This window comes from Lagopus leucura, unplaced genomic scaffold (genome assembly GCF_019238085.1).
Source record: "Lagopus leucura isolate 7727_CA_CO unplaced genomic scaffold, USGS_WTPT01 Super-Scaffold_100014, whole genome shotgun sequence".
NCBI classification, from domain to species: domain Eukaryota; kingdom Metazoa; phylum Chordata; class Aves; order Galliformes; family Phasianidae; genus Lagopus; species Lagopus leucura.
In genome coordinates this window covers 8554329-8577024 of record NW_024962268.1, presented here as the reverse complement: position 1 = coordinate 8577024, position 22696 = coordinate 8554329, and the positions used below count along the sequence as shown (strand labels likewise).

Genomic DNA, 22696 nt, shown 5'->3' with positions numbered 1-22696 from the left:
CCTTTACTGTTCTCATTTTCTTCTTTCTTGCATATTTTTGTGGCATGGCATGTAAATTGGTGCTGCATAGGGGAACTTCTGAAAAACTGACCACACAATATTCTTAGATTTAGCTTAAATTTTCCGAACAGTATATTCTCTTAATTTTCATAACTAGCATATGGCTAACACTTCAAAATTAACATTTATGAAAGCTGGTAAATATATATATATATATATATATATATATATATATATATATATATATAAGTACCTAGTGAAGAGGAAAGTAAAAATGTGGTAGGTTCAACTATAAAAAGAGATATGAGAATTTTCATTTCCTCTTTTCATGTAGGAATAGAGAACTGAAGAATGATTTAAAATATTCATTTGACCTTTGCAATGGTGGTTAAAGAAAAGGTCAAAAGCATTCTGATGAAGCTATAAAATGAAGGCATAATCTAAAAGCATAGGACTGGAAAGGATCTTAGGAGAGAGGTAAATCCCAGCACTTAATCTGGAATGCTCCTTCTTAAATAACTATTCAGGCATTTTTATTTTTTTCTCAAAAATGTTTGTTTTCTAATCTACATTAAATAGCTGATAATTTTTCATGACTGCTGAAGTCACCCAGACTATGTACAGGTAAATTAAATAAGCACACTACAGTTACATAAAATGTATGACTTTTTTCAAAAGAAAGTAGAATCTGAAGAAAACAACAAATAGGTGTTTTAAACTCAGATTATACTAGTGAAATACAAGTGAAGAGAAAATGATAGTTTCATTCCAGAGACTTTTCCAGGTAGTTAAAAAAACCAAAAAAAACCAAAAAAACAAAAAGGCATATATAAATTCTTGTAAGAGAAGAGAAACTTGGTGAGACATAATAGAAAAATATCAGGAAATCTCACATGCACACTAGCACCTACTTATTCATTCTAGGACTACAAAACTTCTGGGGAACTGAAGCATACATCCTGTGTGATCTCATATTGTGTTATTTACTGCAGGGAATGTTCCTGCCTGCAGCCTACATGTCACCAGCTAAACGTGTGCAGAGCACGAAGTCTCAAAGTCCTTCAAGTTTGTACTGAGGTTACAGTTATGATACAATCATTAAGACAGTAAAGGACAGAAAAAGCACAAGGAAGGGGCTCTGTAGCCTGCCTTTTGCTCCCACTAAACATAATGGTAGGAATATACACCTGCTAAATAGACTGTCAAAAAATCCACCGCTTTCTCTGTGGAATCATGATAAAATCCACACCGTGCATATTTGGACTGTATAGAAAATCATTGGTCCCACCAATTTCAGCATGCTACTAAGGAGTTGAAAGTACAGAATGCCTTGAGCAAATTTTCATCTCCCTTCATGTATTCTCTCATTTTTTTAAAAATATTCTCCCATTTAGGATGTCAACGAGAAAGTTCCTGTCGGTCCCATGAGGATCAGGTTTTAACTCAGATCCCTGGAGGTTGATTGAGACACATTATTTATTGTTATAAAATTATATTAAAAAAAAAAAAAAAAGACATTTTATTATAAAATTTCTCTCATCATCTACTATTCTAACTTACTCATAATTAAAAGAATTAGGATCTTCAGCACTGGAGTCAATGCAAAATAGAGACCACAGAACTAAACAATACCTGATCTCTGTAAAAGCACTTTCCCATTAATGTCATTTTCATTTTTTTCCAGTCTGTCTTGAAAGTTCAGCTCTTTCCAGGTAAGGAAAAGATTTCAACACAAACTGTACAAGAAACTAAATGGAGCCTTTTCAGACAAGAACACTGTAGATGCTTTTTGATCCCCGGCTGGTTGCAGCTGTCATTTGGAAACCTCACATTCTTCGTCCATTAGGTAACTATCTGAAATCATTCTCTTTTCCTGGGCAAAGATGACTTCCGTGCAAAAGCAAATAAATAAATAAATAAATATTTTAAAAAAGTATTCAGATTATTTACTAAATACTAAATACAAGGGATCTTCTCAAGGATCTCAAAGGGATTTTCTTGTTCATAGTGAGTGAAATTAAACTTTTAAATATATTCAACACTTTTTAAAAGTCAACTTTATTTTTAATATGTTTAATTTGAAGTGGCTCCTTGTTTCTCTTCAGATTCCTGAATTATAGGATCTATTTCTTGTTGCCAAACTTATTTTACAAAGTGTGTATTTTTATTTGTGTCTTTGTCTTCAACCAGCCTTTCAAAAAGCATACAGCTATCTTGCCCACCCAGTGCATTTCAGTATAGAAATACCACTCAGTGGTTTCCAGCAAACTTACCCTTCCCACCTTTGCTGGGAAATGGGACATTTAATATTTATTTATTAATTTATTAATTATTAGGTAATTCATGTACCTAAAACTCTACCTAAAAAATCTGCCTGACAAACAGACTGATAAAATTTTACTGTGATTAAATAAACATATTAAAAATTAATACTGGCATTTAGTTAGAAACTGCAAAAGAATTTTCACAGTGTGTATTTTCTTCTAAAAATGAGAGTATATTGCCACAGCAAATTGAAGATTCTCCTAAAGGAGAATTTACAGACTGAGACTTTCCTTCCTTTCTGAGGTTAGAAAAAATACTGCTATGTGAACCAATTACTTGTCTGTGATGTTAACCCCCTTCACAAATACTTTTGCCAAGTCTTCAATTCCAGCCACAGTGCCCTCATTTTTCAAATTCCCAGGCTCAGTTATTTATTCAGGACAGCTCATTTCAACAACTAAATGATTGCTAAAGTCAGACTACATTTAGCCGCTAGCATTCCTTGGATGTCTGACCTGTAGAAGTGCACAAAACGCATTAGAAAACATACAAGCCCTTAGTGGGACTCTGAAAGCTAGTCGCTGTGACAGGCTTTCACTCAGTGTCAATTCAGGGGTCCTGTAAAATCTAGAAAGACATTTACTCCCTTTTTCTCTTTTTTTCTTTCTTTCTTTCTTTTTTTTTTTTTTTTTTTTTTTTTCATGAAATGATCTCTAATACAGCACAATAACTTTTGAAACACCAAAACATTTCCATAAATCTATTAAAACCATTCAGTGAAATCTCAAACCAAACTTGGATTTTCCAGATGCCTTCATATCTGCTAGTTTGTAGACTCATTTCCTCACCTTTGGAGAATCATAAAATGGTATCCTGAGTCAGAAGGGACCTGTGAAGGCCACCAGTGCCAGGACCACTGCCCTGGGGAGCTTGTTACAGGGCCTAACTCTTTGGTGAAGAACCTTTTCCTAATCTGAAATGTAGGTTTAGAAATTGCTGCTGGAAGAATACACCTGAAAAACCAGAGAGGTGTAGACAGATGCCACAGTTAATCTCCCATTACAACTATGAGTCTTTTTGTCAGGTGCCTCTCACTGTGTTTTTTTTCACTGATTCTTATATTAAATATGCCCTTTACTTTTCATTTCTTCTATAAACCAGCATTACCCTTTCATGCAACACTCTGAATATATGCTTTTAAAGAAGATTTATCACAGTGAGGTTACTGTGGTATTTCCAGTATAAACTAAGAAATCCTCCAAATGTTCCAAGTGCCAACATTTTCAGAGTAGCAGAAAAACTGTATTTGTTATGTGATAAAAAAGCTCTTCTTCACACACACACATACACACACACACAAACAGAAGAGCATGGAGGTACACTGGGAGGACAGTTAAACCCAATAATCCAGTTCAAAAAGGGATTCTTTGCCTAGCCCAACACAGAACCATCCCAGAAGAGCCACCAGGCTGAAGGTGACATCCAGCATCGTGAGTCAGTGAGAGAGGCTCCTTGCAGCACCTCACAAGCTGACGGCTATGATCATGGCTCCAGCTATGGAGAGTCATGGCAGTGGGGTGTGCTGGGAAACATGGGGTCTGCTACTGGTATAATATCTTCATCCTGTTACGCCAGGGAGAGTTTGAGGCTATTGGTGCTACCTATGTTTGCCTGTATGTTTCTGTCTGTGTTGATCTCAGAGGCTGTGAGCATTTGTACGTGCTTATGTGTATTGTGCATACTCTTGAGTACCCCTCCTGGGGATAGCACTCATGCTGCTACCATGCCAAACCTGAAGATCACAGAATCACAGAATTGTAGGTGTTGGAAGGGACCTCTAGAGATCAATGAGACCAACCCCCCTGCCAAAGCAGGTTCCCTAAACCAGATCGCACAGGTTCGCGTCCAGGCGAGACTTGAATATGTCCAGAGCAGGAGACTCCACAACCTTCCTGGGCAGCCTGTTCCAGTGCTCCGTCACCCTCACCGTAAAGAAGTTCTTATGGGCATTCGTGCAGAACTTCCCATGCTGCAGCTTATGTCCGTTTCCCTTTGTCCTGTCTCCACTCACCACTGAAAAGAGACTGGCCTCACCACTATGGCCCCCACACCTCAGGTATTTATAAACTTGGATTAGATCCCCTCTCAGTCATCTTTTCTCAAGGCTAAATAGACCCAGTTCACTCAGCCTTTCTTCATAGCAGAGATGCTCCAGGCCCCTCACCATCTTCGTGGCCCTCCGCTGGACTCTTTCCAAGAGATCCCTGTCTTTTTTGTACTGGGGAGCCCAGAACTGGACGCAGTACTCCAGATGAGGCCTTACCAGGGCAGAGTAGAGGGGGAGGATCACCTCCCTCGACCTGCTGGCCACGCTCTTTTTAATGCACCCCAGGATGCCATTGGCCCTCTTGGCCACAAGGGCACACTGCTGGCTCATGGCCAACCTGTCGTCCACCAGGACACCCAGGTCCCTCTCTGCAGAGCTCCCCTCCAGCAGCTCATCCCCCAACCTGTACTGGTGCATGGAATTATTCCTCCCCAGATGCAAGACTCTACACTTGCTTTTGTTGAATCTCATCCGGTTTTTTTCTGCCCAGCTCTCCAGCCTGTCCAGGTCTCACTGAATGGCAGCACGGCCTTCAGGCATGTCAGCCAATCCTCCCAACTTCGTATCATCAGCAAACTTGCTGAGGGTGGCCACTATCTCCTCATCAAGGTCATTGATGAAGATGTTGAACAAGACCGGACCCAGCACAGACCCCTGAGGAACACCGCTGGTTACAGGCCTCCAACCGGACTCCACACCACCAACGACGACCCTCTGTGCTCTGCCAGTCAGCCAGTTTTCAACCCACCTCACTGTCCACTCATCTATCCCTCACTTCCTCAGCTTCGTTATAAGGATGTCGTGGGAGACAGTATCAAATGCCTTTCTAAAAGCAAGGTAGATACAGAGGTATAGCTGTCTCACCTCCATCAGGCCCCTGGATACAGGAGGCTTACCAGCATCTAGTAAAGTGGGAAATTCAAGATATATCGAAGCATTATGTACTAGTACACTGCATGTAAATATTTCACAGAAACAGAGGTAAAAATAACTAAAACTTTTCTGTGTAAAGTTTGAAGGAAAACTTAAAAGTGAAGCCACTATATTGTTTGAGGACTAAAATCAGTAAAGGAAAAGAATAGGAATAGAAACCATTAATGCAATCAGCTTTCATGCTGATTATGTATTTTGTATCCATGATTAACTTACTAAGTGTGAATTACTTTTTTGGGGGGAGGGGTGGTACCACAGAAGAAACAAGAAAAAAGGAATCTGCTGAATCAGATCTTTGGCGGATGCTTTAGTCAGAGCAGTAGAGGAGTTTTCAGTAATTAATAGCCAGCTGCACATTTTGAAATAATGCCAGATAGGGTCCTACGTCATTAAGTATTATAGAAACAAGTTACTATTTATCAGGTAATGGTCCAGGAAAATAAAATCTTTGAAAAACAGAACAGTTTTCTTAAGACACAAAGGTATACCTAAGGGGTAAACTGATGGCTATTATTTTATTCCATTAAAAAATTAAGTATCTTGAATGCCATTTTTTTTGTACAAAATGTTCACATACAGGAGAGAATCTATTAGTAATCTATATTTACATTTCAAAGGTGGTTCTTTTGGTAAAACTAGCACCACTTTAGGAATTAACATTCCTAATATTTCCTTTAAGATGTGATTTTTCAGTTATTTATATCTTTGTCTAAGATTAGCCATCCTGTCAGAAATTGTTCTTCCTGAGTGTTTGCCCAAAGGTAGTTCATTACTAATACAGCTCCCATGAAACAACAGAATGTTTAAATCCATTCGCTTTCCCCACAGATGATCTCCATACGAACCCCACACAATTTTGGAAGTACTGAGCTATAAATTTGAAGATTACTAGGAATGCAGAGCACATCTAACTGCAAAAGCTCATTTGTATCTGGATAAAGTTTGTAATATTAAAGTACTGAAAATATCAGACAATTAAACTTTGGATACTTCAAATTACGTGTTGCGTACTAGTAGATGTCTCTTCATACTCTGAACCCTCTTCTGGAAAATCAGTCTAGAGAAATTCTGTGAGTACTGATACAGCATATCATATAACCTTCGTGAAGCTCATGGGCACTACAATAAGAAGAGGCAAGGAAATCTCATGAATAGTCCATTTGGAATCTGTGATGGGTTTGCAATGACTAAATTTAAGGAAAAAGTGAGGGCTGCTTACTGAACAATATATTGTGGTCAACTGCCAGTGCAGCTAAGGTCCTGTAGAAGCTGTAGTATGCCTTCATGCATTTAAAACATATATGAATGCCAATCTTAAAGTCACCATATGGCACAAGTTGCCAGAACTGAAATATTTCATAAAGTTTGGATCTTTGGAAACTTTTTAAAACACAATTACATTTGTTTCTATATAGTCTCATAGATAGACAACAGTGCTGCTTTTTGGTGCTGCTTTTTGCAACAAAAGTGAATTTTATGTGGTGCTAAATTTATTCAAACAGCTGCATGCAAAATTATGCCCTAGTACATTCTGTAATCTTTAATGGGAGGAAATGGGGATTCTATTAGAAACCCTCTTTACAACTACTTGATTTGCATGTGCACAAGAAGCTCACAAAATAAGGATGAACAGTTATATAGGAATTGTCTTCAGAAGTGGGTTTAGAAGATTTTTGGCTTTATCACAGAATCGCAGAATGGTCAAGGATGTCATGAAACTTTGGAGGTCATCTTGTCCAGCCTCTGTGCTCAAGCAGGGATACCCAGAGCCAGCTGGCTTTTGAAGATCTTCAAGGAGACTCCATAACCACTCTGGACAAGAAATTCCAATGCTCCATCATCTGCATATCACAGAAGTTCTTCCTGATGTTCAGAGGGTGTTCCAGTTTGTGCCCATTGTCTCGTGTCCTGGCACTGGGCATCACCAAAGACACCATGGCTCCATACATTTTGCAACCTCCCTGCAGGTATTTATAGACTCTGGTGAGATTCTCTTAACCTTCAGCTTCAGCAGCTTCTCCTCACAGAATAATTACTCCAGACCCTTCAGCATCTTAGCGTCCCTCCACTGGACTCTCCAGTATGTCTCTTTAGTACTGAGAGCCCACAGCTGAACACGAGTTTGGCCTCATTACTGATGAGTAGAGAGGAAGGATCACCTTTCTTAATGTGCTGATGACACTTTGCCTTATGTAGTCAGGAATACATTTAGTGTTCTTAGCAGTCAGGGCACATGGCTGACTCATGTTCAACATGATGTCCACCAGGACTCCTGGGCCCTTCTCTGCAGAGCTGCTTTCCATCTGAGAGGTCCTCTACATGCACTGGTGCCTTTTTTTTTTTTTTTTCTCCAGTTTTTCTTCCCTGCACTTTCCCTTGTAGAGCTTCATGAGGTTCACATTAGCCCACCTCTCCAACCTGTCCAATTCCCTCCTGATGGCTTTACTGCCCTCTGATCAGTCAGCCAATCCCCCTAGTTTTGTGTCATCCATGAGTTTACTGAGGGTGCTCTACCTCAACACTTAGATCATTAAAGAAGATATTAAACACAATCAGACTCAGTACAGATCCTTGGGGTTTTCACTCCTTACTTTGCACTCTGTTCCTCATATAACAGAATGTAGCTACTTAATTAATTAATTGCCAAAGGATGTTGCACAGAGCTTCCAGAGGAGACTGGACAAATACTTAAGAAATTTTTGTGCTGAAAATAATTTGAGTAGCAAAGCACTTGCGGGAAATCTCATATAGTGTTTTCCAGAATACCAGACTACAGATACCGTTGGTTGCAGCCATTCCATCCACACGTACAGCAAGTGAGAAATAATAAATAAATAAACACAAATAAAGTTATGTTTCAGGCCATGCCACCACCTTGCTTTGTATAAACTTCTTTCTGCCTTTGAATTTCCTCCTAACCACTGCCCTGTTCTTATATGAAACTCTTTGAATTAGGAATTACTTTCAAAGACTGTGAACAATACTTACATTGAAAAAAAGATTATTATTGATTGTAATCTTCACAGTCAACTGTAATAATAAAGAACATTAAATTGTTTCTTAAGAACAGCCACTACCCCTCCAAAAAATTAGTATCAATAAAAGATTTTATGTTTTTTGAACACTGATATTTTCATAGAAAATATAATAATGAATCAATTGTTTTTTATTAAAATAAAGTACTCTGGAAAAATTACATAAATAAAATGAATAAGTAAGATGTAAGTAAGAATAAGTAAAATGAATAAAGCTTTTTCATGTAAGAAGTATTTTGAATAATAAGCTATTCATGTAAATATATAACTATATTTAAGATAATAAGTTCCTGATTTCTCTTTAAAACAGCATGTCATACATCTGCATCACAGTATTAAACACATTGGCAGTAAGAAACTTTGAACTGCAAATCAAAGCTACTGCTGGAAGGGTGTTGCATGTTAAATTTCATTTTCCTGCAAAACAACTAAATGAAGAAAGGAATGTATTATTTTTAAGCCAGTGGGCTGTAAGTGAGAGTGAAATGGCTGATTTCCTGTACTTTAAACAAGATGTAAAATATTCATTACGATTTTTATGTTAGAAGCTGTCTTGTTCATCTTAGCTCCATCGGTGACATTCATAGAAAATCACTGTGTCTGCAGAGGAAATCTGGGGAATATTAAAATTTCAGATAAATCCACAATCTTCCTAAATGAACTGCCACAGAAGACATTTGGGTTGCCCACAACTTCTTGTGACTCTTTCCCAAATTTAGATCTAATGGGACTTGTGCAACAGAATTATACCAAGGAGGACTGGTGTGAAACATACCAAGCAAGATGCCAGTAAGATGGCAACAGTGAACAAAGTTGTGACTTTGAACACCTACAAATTCATTCATCTCTAATACATACTCCTTTCTGTAAGCCACCCTATAGTTTAGTGCTTTACATATGTTCATGTCATGCTGCATGCTGCTGAAGTATGAAGCATTTTCTACTATTAAACAGTACCAGAATTAAGGCATTAGGTTGAGAAAACATTTTACTATTTCTTCCACAAGTTCTACACAATAGAAGTTGTTTTGATACAGTTTTACCTATTAGAGCTACGCAAGGATTGTTTTCAAAAATATACTTGTAAATACTTTTTTTTTTTTTGTTATATTGTTATATTTGAAAATGTTGGTACATTTTTTCTTCTGAGTAGGATTTTTAATAGCAAAATTAAGATATGTAAAATGTAGTGTAAAATAAACATTAAAACAGACACAGCTTTGGTGTTCTGATTACCGACGAAGAAACAGGATGATTAATGGACCACTGAAAAGTGAAATGTTCTTTTCCAACTACTGTCATACTGTTTTTTTTTTTTAACCTTCCAACATTAGCACTTTGAATAGATCTTATGTTCTAAGCTATTGGTAGTACAATCAAATGGTGTGAAGAAACCTTAGTAGGTGGAACTGTGAGCCTCTCAGGTGTGCGGAATACCCCACTAACTTTGAGGTTTATAACCTATCTTTCTCTCAGAATATAGGGTTTTTTTGTGTGTCACAAGTCACATCAGATTTAGAATTGGGAAAGAACCACAACAGGCTGTAGAACGTCCATGATTTTTTTTTTAAATGCTAACAACCTAAGATTGTATCTGTTGAAGAAAATCATGATGATGGAAAGTACTCCAAAGTGGAGAGAACTAACTTGAAGAAACCCAAGATTCATCGCTTAAATGTAGTTAGAAATATTTGGTTGAACAAGAAATCTGTTTATGTTATATATTGGCAAAGTGATTGGTATGAAGCCCTTACAATGCTTCAGACATTTTTCTGCTTTTCTGTAAATTGCAAGAAACCCATTATAATTATCGACATCACACTTCATAACCTATAGTCTTACATTTGATTATACCCCTCTAAACAGCATTCAGATCCATGAGCTACTTTGTGTATAACCCAAAACACATCCTAAATTAATAGACAGCTGTGCAGAAACCTGAGAATTGTCATCTACTCTTTCCCATCATAAAAAATCTGCATTTAAAGAGAAGTTAGGGTCAAACACAATGCAAAAGCATAATCTTTGTATACAATCTTCTTAGACAATACTTAATGAAAATAAAACTCGGATTTATAATATAAATCTTCTCAAAGCATTCATTTATCTAGGTTGGGGCAATCTCAAGCACAGATACAGGTTGAGTGGAGAATGGCTTGAGGGCAGCCCCAAGGAGAAGGATTTGGGTATGCTGATTGACAAATGACTCAGCATGAGCTGGCAATGTATGCTTATAGCCCAGGAGTCCAACTGTATCCTGGGCTGCATCAAGAGAAGAGTGACCAGCAAATCGAGGGAGGTGGTTCTGCCCTTTTACTCTGCTCTCGTGAGACCCCACCTGGAGTACTGCGCTCATTTTTGGGGTTCCCTACACAAGAAGGATATCGAGCTGTCCCCTATGGGGACAGGCTGAGAGCCGGAGCTCTTCAACCTGTAGAAGCAAAGGCTCCAAGGAGACATTACAGCAGCCTTTCAGTATCTGAAGGAGGCCTACAGGAAAGCTGGGAAGGGACTTTTTAAAAGGAAACGTAGTGACAGGATGAGGGAAAGTAGCATTAAAATGGAAGAGGATAGATTTACACTAGATAATAGGAAGAAATCTCTACTGTGAGGGTAGTGAAGCACTGGAAGAGGAACTCTTCCTAGAGTTGTTCAAGGTCAGGCTGGATGGGGCTTTGAGCTACCTGGTCTAGTGGGAGGTGTTCTTGCCTATAGCAGGGATGTTGGAACTAGACAATCTTAAAGGCCCCTTCCAATTCAAACCTTTCTACAATTCTATACTTCTGTGATGAATATTATATTGTCAAGAAAAAATAGGATATGAAAATAGAGGCCAGTATTACACACCTACTTTTTTTTTTTTTTTTTTTAAATAATATGTAGTATTCAAGTCTCATGCACAGAACAGGCTCCACAAATGGAAGCTCTCATAATCACAGAATAACAGAATCGTAGGGATTGGAAGGAACCTCCAGAGATCATTGAGACCAACCCCCCTGCCAAAGCAGGTTCCCTACAGCAGGTCGCACAGGTAGGCATCCAGGCAGTTCTTGAACATCTCCAGAGAAGGAGACTCCACCACCTCCCTGGGCAGCCTGTTCCAGTGCTCCGTCACCTCACTGTAAAGAAGTTCTTGCGCACATTTGTGCGGAACTTCCTATGCTGCAGTTTCCGGCCGTTTCCCAATAATAGATTTATGTAAGATTTATGTCTCCTTAAAAGTCAGACTTATTGTTTTTCTCTATCTTTTCTGGTGGAAATATGCATTAATATCTTCTTAGGATATTTTGTGTACTCTCCATATTCAGAATTCATTCTAGCGGGACTCTCATTTTGAAACTAATGTAATATTGGATAATTCATTAAAAAATTGTGAATCTACATGCATGTGTCTACTCAGTTCCCTACAGTATAAATATAAGTGCTTCTTTCGTAAGTGAATCACAGCATTTGCATGGATGAAATGCTTAGTTACAGTCACTTCATCTGTCTATTTATTGGATTTGTTAGAGACTGGGATGCTACAGAAACCACCCAGATATTTTCTAATTTTATGTAAAATCCAGTGTCAATATGCAGAGTTTATAACATAGCCAGTCTCTTTGTGTAAGTATCAACAAAACAAATTTGATTATGTTGTCAACTTCTCTGTTTAAAATATCGCCTACAAAATGGAAAACAGCAGCTCAGTGTCATTCAGGTCAGTGAATGAAAGGCAGGAAGCATGCTGTGGCTCTGATGAGTGTGAGCCTCAGTTCTTTCAAGATACAAACACTTGGCTGTGTTGGACATGGATCTGTTTCTAAGCAGAAACAGGAATAGTATTCAGTGTACTGTTTAACACAGTAAAATAAATCGGTTAACACACCATATTTTTTCATTATTCCTTGAAGCCAAAATGCTTATCCTTGGGAATTTGTTTCGATGTTGAAAAGCCTGCAAAATAATCACTTTACTAATTTTCTTAGGATAACTAAAACAAAATAATTCTGGAATACAAATCTAGCCACACATAATTTTCAAATTTGCAACCCCAGGTTGGGCACAAGCACATTAATAATTGGCTTGACTTTCACATACACTTAGCTAGCTGAGCTTTTGTTGACTTCTGTCCATATTTTCTAAACTTAGAAATTGATTATTACACTGGTTCAAAAAATTTCTTCTGTCAGCAAGTGACGATTTATTGGAGTTTACTAAACAACAACAGCAACAACAACAACAAAGCTGGGTCTATTTGATTAAGAAACAGTAGGGTCACATTTTGTGGGACTGCTGAAAGTGGGTGTCTGAATTATTTTAAATTTCCATTTCTTAACCAGTATATTACATTTAAATACATTGATTCCATTAGCTTGGGTTTCAGGTAACAGAAATTTCAATATGAGGAAAAAACAAGAGAACTCCACCACACATCTGAGTAAGAATAAGCTAACAATTTCAAAGCAACAATTTTTCTTAAATGGATATTAAGGAGCATGAAATATGGACTGAACACAAAGGCAGAAAATGTTAAACTGTTTGTATGTAAAATTCTGCTAAGTAATAGAGCTACATGCTCTTCTTTAAACTATGATGTACAGTGTGCTAGGCAAACACGGTAAAATTGAACTCACTCTTTCAGATTTCCCTTGACCTGTTTCAGTATGTTGCTGTGTCGTTAGCAGTGTCAGCCTTTGGAAAGGCATTACCATGTATAACCATTTGGAAATGACTTGCCCTTTCAGTGGCAAGACACATTTATTTCAGCTTGAAGAGAAAAAATTAAATGCCACAGATCTGAGAATTGACCTGAGCCCTATAAGTAATCACTAAGGAACTAAAAAGGGGAAATAAAGGTGAAATGTTAACTCTAGATGATATTGAATCATTTTATAATTATAAAACAAAAGTCATTCAAAAAAATCTCTGTGTGAAGTAGAAGAAATCTCAACTGAAGAACGAAGACTTAGAAAAAAACACTGAACTGAATACTTGGTAATTTTCAAAGACTCTTAAGTAGGACATTTAAGAACTCTGATATTGGTTTTCATTGCTGTCATTTGAAATTAAAGAGCCATTTAAATTGGCAAAAATATTTTTTATCAAATTTAAAAAAAGGATCAGGTATTCAGTGCATTTTGCTCCTGCAGTTATAGCAATCTTACTTTCTTAAATCTTAATTTCTCTCAGCAGAAGTCTAGCTGAAACAGTGACCGTTTGTATGGTGCTTCTGCAGAATGAATTTTAAACAGCAGCACAATTTTTGAATTTATCACATTTGCTACTAGTTGTCAGAATCTAGCAGGATTTTAAAGAACATTTGGACCATCCTAATCTTACTGTGTTAAATCAAGCTCTACCCTAAAACTACCCTGAGTTGATAGATTTCCACTGTCTTTCAACCCCTTCACTGTCTTTCAAGTCCTTTAAACTAAAACTGTTTAACATCCACTGAAAGCTGATCCATGTCTCCCTGAAAACAAAAGACCATTTTTAATTTTAATTATCCTTATATTTCTTGCAGCACTGTACCCTTTAATTTTTTTTACATTGATACATGAAATTTTTCTGCAGATAATATGACCAATGATGCTAAATTACTTGCCTATACTTTGTTTGTTCCTGCCTCACTGTGACGAGAATGCAGGTCCTGTTTATCAGAATGTTAGTCAGGATAATCTGCACATGATTATCTTTTTAATAAGATGTGAATGTCAAGGTCAAGGGCCTAAATTATGACACAGTAGGAGTTAAGTCTCTTAACACTGAAGCAGGTGACTGACATGTTGCAAAGTTAAAAGGTATCAGTAAGACTAAGAAACAGCAGAAGAGCCACATGTCACATGGGTCCTTAACAGTGATACTAGCAACATTAGTGAGAATAATAGCTGCTGACGTCTCAATGAAATTAGCTACAGCAGAGCTGGATTATGAGGCACAGAAATAGTACTAAAAGAACTCAGGACTGGCCTATTAGAAACTAACCCACTAATCACACACACAGCTGAAAAGCCCTACAGGGTACTAAAAGCTGCCTTCTTCTCACCAGTGATAATATAATTTGATAAAAACCTACAAATATTTATAGTCACAGTTTAATGCAGAACTAGGGGATGTGAGAAAAGAATCGTTAAATAAGAATTCAGAAACTTGAGGATAAAAAAAAAACCATCAAGGATACAAAGCAATAGGTTTGCTAGCTTAATATTACTGTAAAACATTTTCTCAAGAATCTCTTGGCTCTTAAAAAATTAAAAATATAAACTCCTTATTGGTTTCCAGTAAATCATTATGTTTGTAATCTTTTATGTATTAGTATCACTGTTCAATAATGCTTACAGCAATAATAATAAGGAAAGGTTTAGCAGAGGTATCAATTTTCTCTTCTGAAGAAAAGAAATAAGTATTTCATAGGAAATAAGAGTAACTGACAATACCATTGTACTGTATTGAAAATAATAAATGTTGGAAATTAAATTAAATTCAGATGGACAACAAATGGACCAAACATGAATGAAAATACTAAAAAGCATTACAAGAGCACTACTTACACATGACATAAATTATCTGCTTGGAAAGTTATAAGGAAGCTGTTGAACAAACGTGTTTTAAAATGTCAGTTTAACCTTTGTCTGTACTGAGGAAAAGAGAAAGCATTTTAAGATCTTGCCAAATAGACTAGGTAATCAAAATAGAAACTATTTATATAATTGAAGAACTCCAGTATTCTTGTCTCTGTATTTGAGATATTACTACCTCTCCTGACAGAACACACACAAAGGAACTAAAGTGATATAAAATTTCACCCAAATAAGCTATGAATAATGTAAGAGAAAATTAGGCTGTCAGTGGAAGATATTCAAGTTTGTAGCATCTATTTAACATGTTAGCAAAGAAAGCCTACTGTATTTCTTTCAATTACCCAGTTTCTTAGAAAACATTAGAAAGCAGAAAGTTCTGATTTTTTTTTTTTTTTTTTTTTTTTTTTTTTTTTTTTGCATAGACTTTCACTAATAACAGAGACATTCTTAACAGAAATAATACTTTTATTAGATCTATGATGGACACAGATATTCAGAAATTTGCATACTCTGGAGCATTTAATAGACTATTATATTCAGATTATTTTATAGAGATATTTCTTGACAGATCTGGTTGAAAATACTTGAAGTACATACCAGAGTTAAACTGAAAGCTACTGAAATTATAATCAACTTTGGAATGTGATTTTGTTTGATTGTGTCCCAGTTTGTTTGTTTGGTTTTTTTTTAATCCATATGAGATATAAGGCCCATGTATTAAAAACTATTATAATGTGACATGGAAATGGGAACTTTGCAAATACTACTGCTGAAGTAACTAAATTTTAATTCAGCTATTCCATTTTAAAAACTAAGAATTAATTTGGATTATTCATAAATTATTTTTAATCCATTTTTCTCACCAAGATGAAAAACCTTTTGAGATAAGAAGCTGCTGCTTATTAAGCATGATTTATTAAACAGCTTGCTTTTGAGACAATAGGGTCTATATTTAATTCCTTCCGCAGTTTGCACATTGACCTATTCACCTCGATATAGAACAATACGGGAGTATTATACATAACATTTAACAACGCAGAGAAAAGAACAGAAAGATGGCCACATTTGATTAGTCTATAACCTAGCATTTTGGGCACACTAAAGGACTATGGAATGAACCTAGTTCTGGTTGGAAAGGATGCCATCAAAATTTTAAATTCTTGTTTGAAGCTGATAGACTGCTCCAGAAGAGAATTATTTCCTCCTATGCATCATCTTTTTAGAAGCTGAGACTAACCATGCAGTGTAAGCCCTATTTGCTATGTGTGTTGACTGAAGCCATATTTACAAAGAATGTATGATTTAATAAAATTCCTTTTGACAGCTTGAAACAGAATCTCCCTATTGGTACTGATACCACTTTCAAAGGTTAAATGACTTTCTGAACCACCTTCACAAATCTGCGTTTAGATTAATTACCAATTTTGTTTGTGCTTATATCAATCTCAGTTTTCTCATTTTAGTCATTTTTAAATAAAGTGACTAACACACCAACTTAATTGCAGACAGGCATTAATAAATTATTTTAAAGGACAATATTAATAATGAAAATAAAAAGCAAACTTATGTAGGTATCAAAAGATAATTTAAACTAAATTTACATTTACACATTTTAGATAGTGTTTATATTAGGAATAGAATACAGAAAGTACCTGAAATATATCAGTGGTGTCATTAAAGTAGTTATACTAGATGCTCACTGCTCCCAAAGTTTATTCCACAGAACTGAAAGATGTTACTGTTTTTACAAGTGTTGCAGAACTCACAAAATTTAGAGTTGTCTTTCAGAAGGAAATCCAAATGTGACTGAAAGTTTTAGAGTGACAAAAAGTGTTAAATGAATTTATTACCCAGAAAGATGTTTAACGTCAGGAGCAACCTTCTGGGTGATGCGATCTACTCTCTTGGTGTCACAAGATCCACATCACACCACCCTTCTCACAACTATTTTTAGCATGCAGCAATCAATTACTTTCATACTTTCCTCCAATATGCCATTGGAAGGCTGTTTCAGAGCCTCACTTGTTTGACTATTTAGGAATACTCTGATTTCCAGCCTAAAGGTCCCAGTGGCCAATTAAAATACATTGATCTGTTGTGTTGTGCCAACACAGCTCTAGCACAGAAATATTAGAAAATCTGATACAACATCTTCCTGCAGATTGTTGACTTAACATGCTCTTGAAACTCTGCAATGATAAAGGGTTGACAAGGATTGATATTCATCTCATCATTTTTTAATCAAGAATAACATTTATCTATTTATTTATTTATTAAAAGAATCCAGTTGTGGTTTGCAGTTCATCATCTCCCATCACTTCACATACAAGTCTAGAATACAGTTCCCTGTCCTTTGACATTTAATTTCATAGCACATAAGGAATTCTGTTATTCTACAACTGAAAACCCTTGCACAGAAAGAAATACTTTGTGGAACACACTGTAATCTCTGTAAGATTAGTTTCACTGGATTCCTTGTCTTGAGTTCTTAGGTATACAAAATGAATTTAACAAAACCAAATATTTTTGCCCTGAAAATGAAATTACTTCAATTCACACAAAGATCTTTGAGTTCTGTTTCATAAAAGTCTCAGTGTACTTCTCATTTATGATCTTACAAGACACTCAGAACAATAGATAAAATATCTTCCTTATTTTTCTGGGCAATTATATTTGATCTTCCTTTAAGGTATCTCCTAAAATACATTAATATTAACAAAACATCAAAGTTCCTTTTGATAACAAAAACACCTCTTGCAGCCTGTAGCGGTCACTATTAATAACTTAAATCCCATTCCAACTGCACTGATGTCCTCAGCCTATGTTCATGACCAGAACACCCAGGACAGAGAAGTTCCTTCCATAGGGAGAACACAAAGTGAAGGCATGTCCTTACTAAAACTGCTTTGTTTTGTTTTGCTCTTTGAGGGGGGGGGGGTAAGTTAGATCTATGTAAATGTAAGTATGTAAATGCAAGTAAATGCAAGTCCCAAAGTCCTTCTCCCTGACCAGCATTCTGCTTCTGTTCCCTCAGCTGATATCCAGTGAAATACATGTGAATATATAGACAGCAAGTTGCATCCTGGGAAGCACACTGCTGCAAGTATCCTTAGGTAGTATTTCTGAAATATAAAAATTTTTATCCAGAGTACTGCATAAGAAGTTTAATAGTAAGAATGGATGGAAGATGGGAGAGGGCAGTGGTGAGTGGAGGAATGAAGATTTGAATGAAGGATGGAAAGCAGAAAAAAGAGAATCTTGAAGTTAGCCTTTATCATTGTTTTCCTTAGCTTTTTGTTTGTTTGTTTGTTTCCAGATTCAACCACATGCCTAGTCAAACCCTTTATAAACAGAGCTCTAACACTAAATCCTAAAATTAGAAGTATTTTGGTGCATTGTCATGTATTCAGAAAGTGGATTCATTTTGCCTCTCAGAAAAAAAAAGGAAAAAAAAAAAACGTTTTTTGGTTCTATATAATGAACACAAGGCCCTCAGTATCTGATCTTTTTGTATAGGATTGTTCATAAATGTATTATGCAAAACTCTTAAAACTTTTATTTATTTTCACTTTGCAGAGGATAAGCAATGCTTTGAATCATCATCTCTAAAATCCTTCTTCTACTTCATGAAACAAGCGAGCGTGCCTCTTGCTTGTACAATCCCTACCTTATTATGACTTAATCTCTGATTCTTACTTGGCTGCCATAAATAGCCATATATTACCTCAGCTGCAGACTAGCATGCATACGTTTTTGTGACTGTGGTATTCCCAGTGGCAGTTGCTTCACCACAAGCCACATCTACTTGCAAAATGCAATCCTACAGAAAGAAATATGAGCAGACTGTGAGAACTGCGTAGCATCCAGAGATCCTATTCTTGCTAAAGACACTGTGTATAATACAGCTCACCAATATATTCTGCAATAATCACGACAGTTAAAATCTGAAAATGTTTATTACATAGATAACCAAGGTAGCACCTTATTCAAAGTTTTAATTATTATTATTGGGTAGCACCTAATCCAAAATTATCCAGCTTTTATCCAAAAATACCTTCCAAGTAAATAATAAAGGTCATATGCTCAAACTAATCCCCATTAAAATCTGCCTAATTTTGGAGAAGTTAATTTCAGTATTTGTGGGCTGCATATTTCAAATAGTGTTGGATTAGAAAGAGTAGAAAAGATGAGCAGTCAGGTGGTTCCTAGGGTTATTATACTTTAATAGGACAGGTCGTTTTGCTACTAGGAGGGAATGACCATTTTATACTTCAATTAATCAAAGATCTTGAAAACTCTCTGGAGAAATCTGCAGAGTTACTGCTGTACTTTTACCCTCAAGAGCATTCCAGAGCTGCTTCAAACCAAAATCCCAAACAGGAATAGGGAATGAAGAGATATTTGTTAGTAACCTGCACCAAAGCTCACTTCAAGATTTCTAAGTTAAAGTACAGGCAAAAGAATTACTCACAAAATTAAGAAACAACCAGCAACACAACTGGATGGGCTAGAAGGAAATGAGAAAAACATAATGGATATAGTCCTGGATCTCTATCAACATGTATATGAAAATATGCATTCCGTAGGAGACTATCCTTTCATTTAAGAAATATATCTTCCCGTTGTTTCCCAGCTGTAAAATTAACCATAACTCAATAATTTAAGTACAAGGTGATGAATGACAGAATCTCAAAATGATCAAGGTTGGAAGGGACCACTGGAAGTCATCTACTCCAACTTTGTTGCTCAAGAAGGGATTCAAAATAGGCCGCAAAGATTGGGAAATGACTGTTTTAGATTCACCACATCTATTTGGCTTATGACCTGCTTGGAAAATAGCTATCACCATTTATGTTGTATACTACCACAGCTTCTCTGTTTCTAGTAGGAAGAAGTAGAAGGTAAGACACCATAGAAATACCATGGATGGTAGATGAAAAGAAGTGTCACACAGCATTACATACACAGGTCACTCTGTAACACTTACTATTTATTTCCATGGAAAATGCAACTGCAGCATTTTTCTACATCCTACATATGTATAGTTTAGTTTTGTTGAGCCAGGACTTCCACTGATTTCTGAATAGATCAGATTGTGACAGGATACATTTTACTGTTTGAAGTTAGGAGAGAAGGTATGAATGACATGCCTCATTGCTTTTCCAGTAACACCACTTAGCCAGTTAGAGATGAATTAACTATATAAGTAATATTAGAAGATAATGTTCTTAAATGGTCTGTCTAACATGTATAAACAGGTTAGATTTAGATACGTTAAGGTAATTTTCAGTACGCCAGTAATTGGTCGGTATCATAATTACATGAGCAGATATTTGCAATTAGATTTTCCCTTCAAAATTACACAGCAGTCAGACAGGTGGTTAACCTTGTTCTGTTAACATCTCATATAGCTAGCTAGAAACTAAATGAAAATATAACCACCACTAATCATGTGTTTACTAAAATCTATCCAGTTCAGTAAAGTCGCTAGTTGCCTATGGAGAACAGAGCTGGGTACACAGACAAGTGAAACCAATTTTTGAAATAAATCTTCCCTAGTGTTCAAAAATAAATAACCTAAAAAGGTTTTGTCCACCTCTGAACCAGCAAGGCTTATTACAGGAATGCTGTAATTGTTTTCAGATTGATTGAAATTAAATTATGAAAACTTCAAAACTTTCAGGATATACTGAAATCACTAGAAAATAAATTACTCTTAAAATAGCAGATGGTGGAAGAACTTATTCTCTATTATCTATCCCAGTAAATTAATAAAGAAAATAAACCCCATAATTACACAGAACAAGATACATAGGAGGAAAGTAATATAAAATTTGCAATTGTAGGACACAACATGAAATATTTTTTCAAATGAGTTAAAGATCATGTCATTATTCACAAGGCATAGCAGTGTTGTTAGAATTTCACCAAGTAACTGCTGCACCAAGGTCAACAACTTTTGAAGGACAAACAAATTTAGTAGACTTTCATCCATACAATAAGCATAGGTAACTTCTAATTCTTAGTGCCTGACAGTGTTAAAAGTGTGTCTGTATTTCAGATCAAGTGAACATCACTTGTTGATGGCTGAAATTAAGAATTTCATAAGCATTATACAAGAGTAATAGAATCAGGAGCCACATTGCATTGCAGACTGAAAGAGTTACACTAATGTTTTCTCAAAACAATAAGAATTATTTGTTTTCCTGGAGGGGACAAGCTGTCATTTGTCATATCACAGTAACCCAATTAAAAGGAGAGCATATGAAATAATGTAATTTAAAGCAATTCCTTCAGATAATTGAGAATAGGAAGCCATGCTTCCTTAGGAAAAAAACAGAAACTGACCCCATATTTCTTGTAAAATTACTGGATGTTATCACTGAGTAAAAAAGTTCCGATATATAATGAACAAAGAGCTACCTTTTGAGAGATGAACTAAGCTAAATAAACTAGAAGAAACACAGTTCCCATTTAGCATTTAAATTTGAGACTTCAGTATATTCTGTATCTCTGTAGTTTTCTGGTGTCTGAATATTCAGAATATTCAGAATATTATTTTAATCAGTTCTCAAAAGAAACAGGGTTATTGCATAAATAAGGCAAAACACTTATTTTCATACCAGTTTTCCATATTCAGATTTTGAAGTAATAAAATAGTAATAAATTCCCATTGTAGTACAGGAATATCAACTGCCATTTTTAAAGCTAGCAGAGAAGTACACAGGCCTTTCTTCTGTTAATATTTTCATGTGCATTATTATGGAAATAGATCGGATACTTAAAAATAGTTTCCAGTTTCCTAAGCAAAACTGCTCATTCTTTTTTCAGTTGTTGTGCTTGATTATGTCTACTCCTTTTAAAATCTCTATTTTGTATATTCCATTTTGCTAACCCTGTGGACCGAGTCACCCAGGGAAAATTATTCTATTTATTAACAGTTACTGACCAATAACTTTTACTGGAAATATCCTCATCTCTTTTATGGCTCACATTAAAAAAAAATAATAATAAAGTTATCTGCTATTACCAGGAATTAATGCAGTCATATAAAAGGAATGAGGGATTGCGTATTCAGGTCAGGTTTCAGAAGAAAGTATTGAAGTCTTCACAATCTTACTGTTAAAATGCCTGTTAGCATTGTGTAGATGTGAAACCCATCAGTTCATATTTTAACAAGTTCAAAGTATAATGGGCTGGAAAATATATTTGATGACCAGTCTTCTTCAGTTGTGTAATAATCAACTTGTAACAATTTTTGTGCTTATTCTCTTCCCTCTCTTTGCTCTCCTCCTAGTCACCACAGACTGCCTGAAAAGATCAACTGAAACAGTAATCTTTGGTTGTCTCCAAATGTCAAATACATAGCTATCGCATGAACTTGCTAACTAACCAGAAAATTTTAAACTGTAATTTGTTTTCTGAATAGGAGTTAAATTCCCATTCCAAAGTACTTCTGTGAAAGAAAAATCCTATCCACTTAACACAGATCGGAGAGTTTAGAAACAACGTAAGTACCCACAAATCTTAATCACTACTTAAGTGAAACAAAAATAATACAAATATTATAACACAACCAACAAGGTTATTGTAATAATAAATAATTTTTTCTTCGTTATTACCATTTTCTAAGAGATGTGAGGTAATTTTGGCTGAGTCAAAGTATTAATTTTTCTCAAAGTAGAAGAGAAGTTGGCTCTTTGTAAGCAGATAAGAGTAAAATTAGCATAAACATCCAACAGGATATGTTATGAGTAAAATAAGCTTATTTTATACTGTTGCAACTTATTCAT

General features: G+C 35.8%; 1 protein-coding gene across 1 annotated transcript in view; it reads right to left on the bottom strand.

Moving 5' to 3' along the window:
- The window catches only part of LOC122182103 (cAMP-specific 3',5'-cyclic phosphodiesterase 4D-like), a 268281-nt gene that overhangs the window by 164009 nt on the left and 81576 nt on the right, over positions 1-22696 (bottom strand). The window lies entirely within an intron of this gene.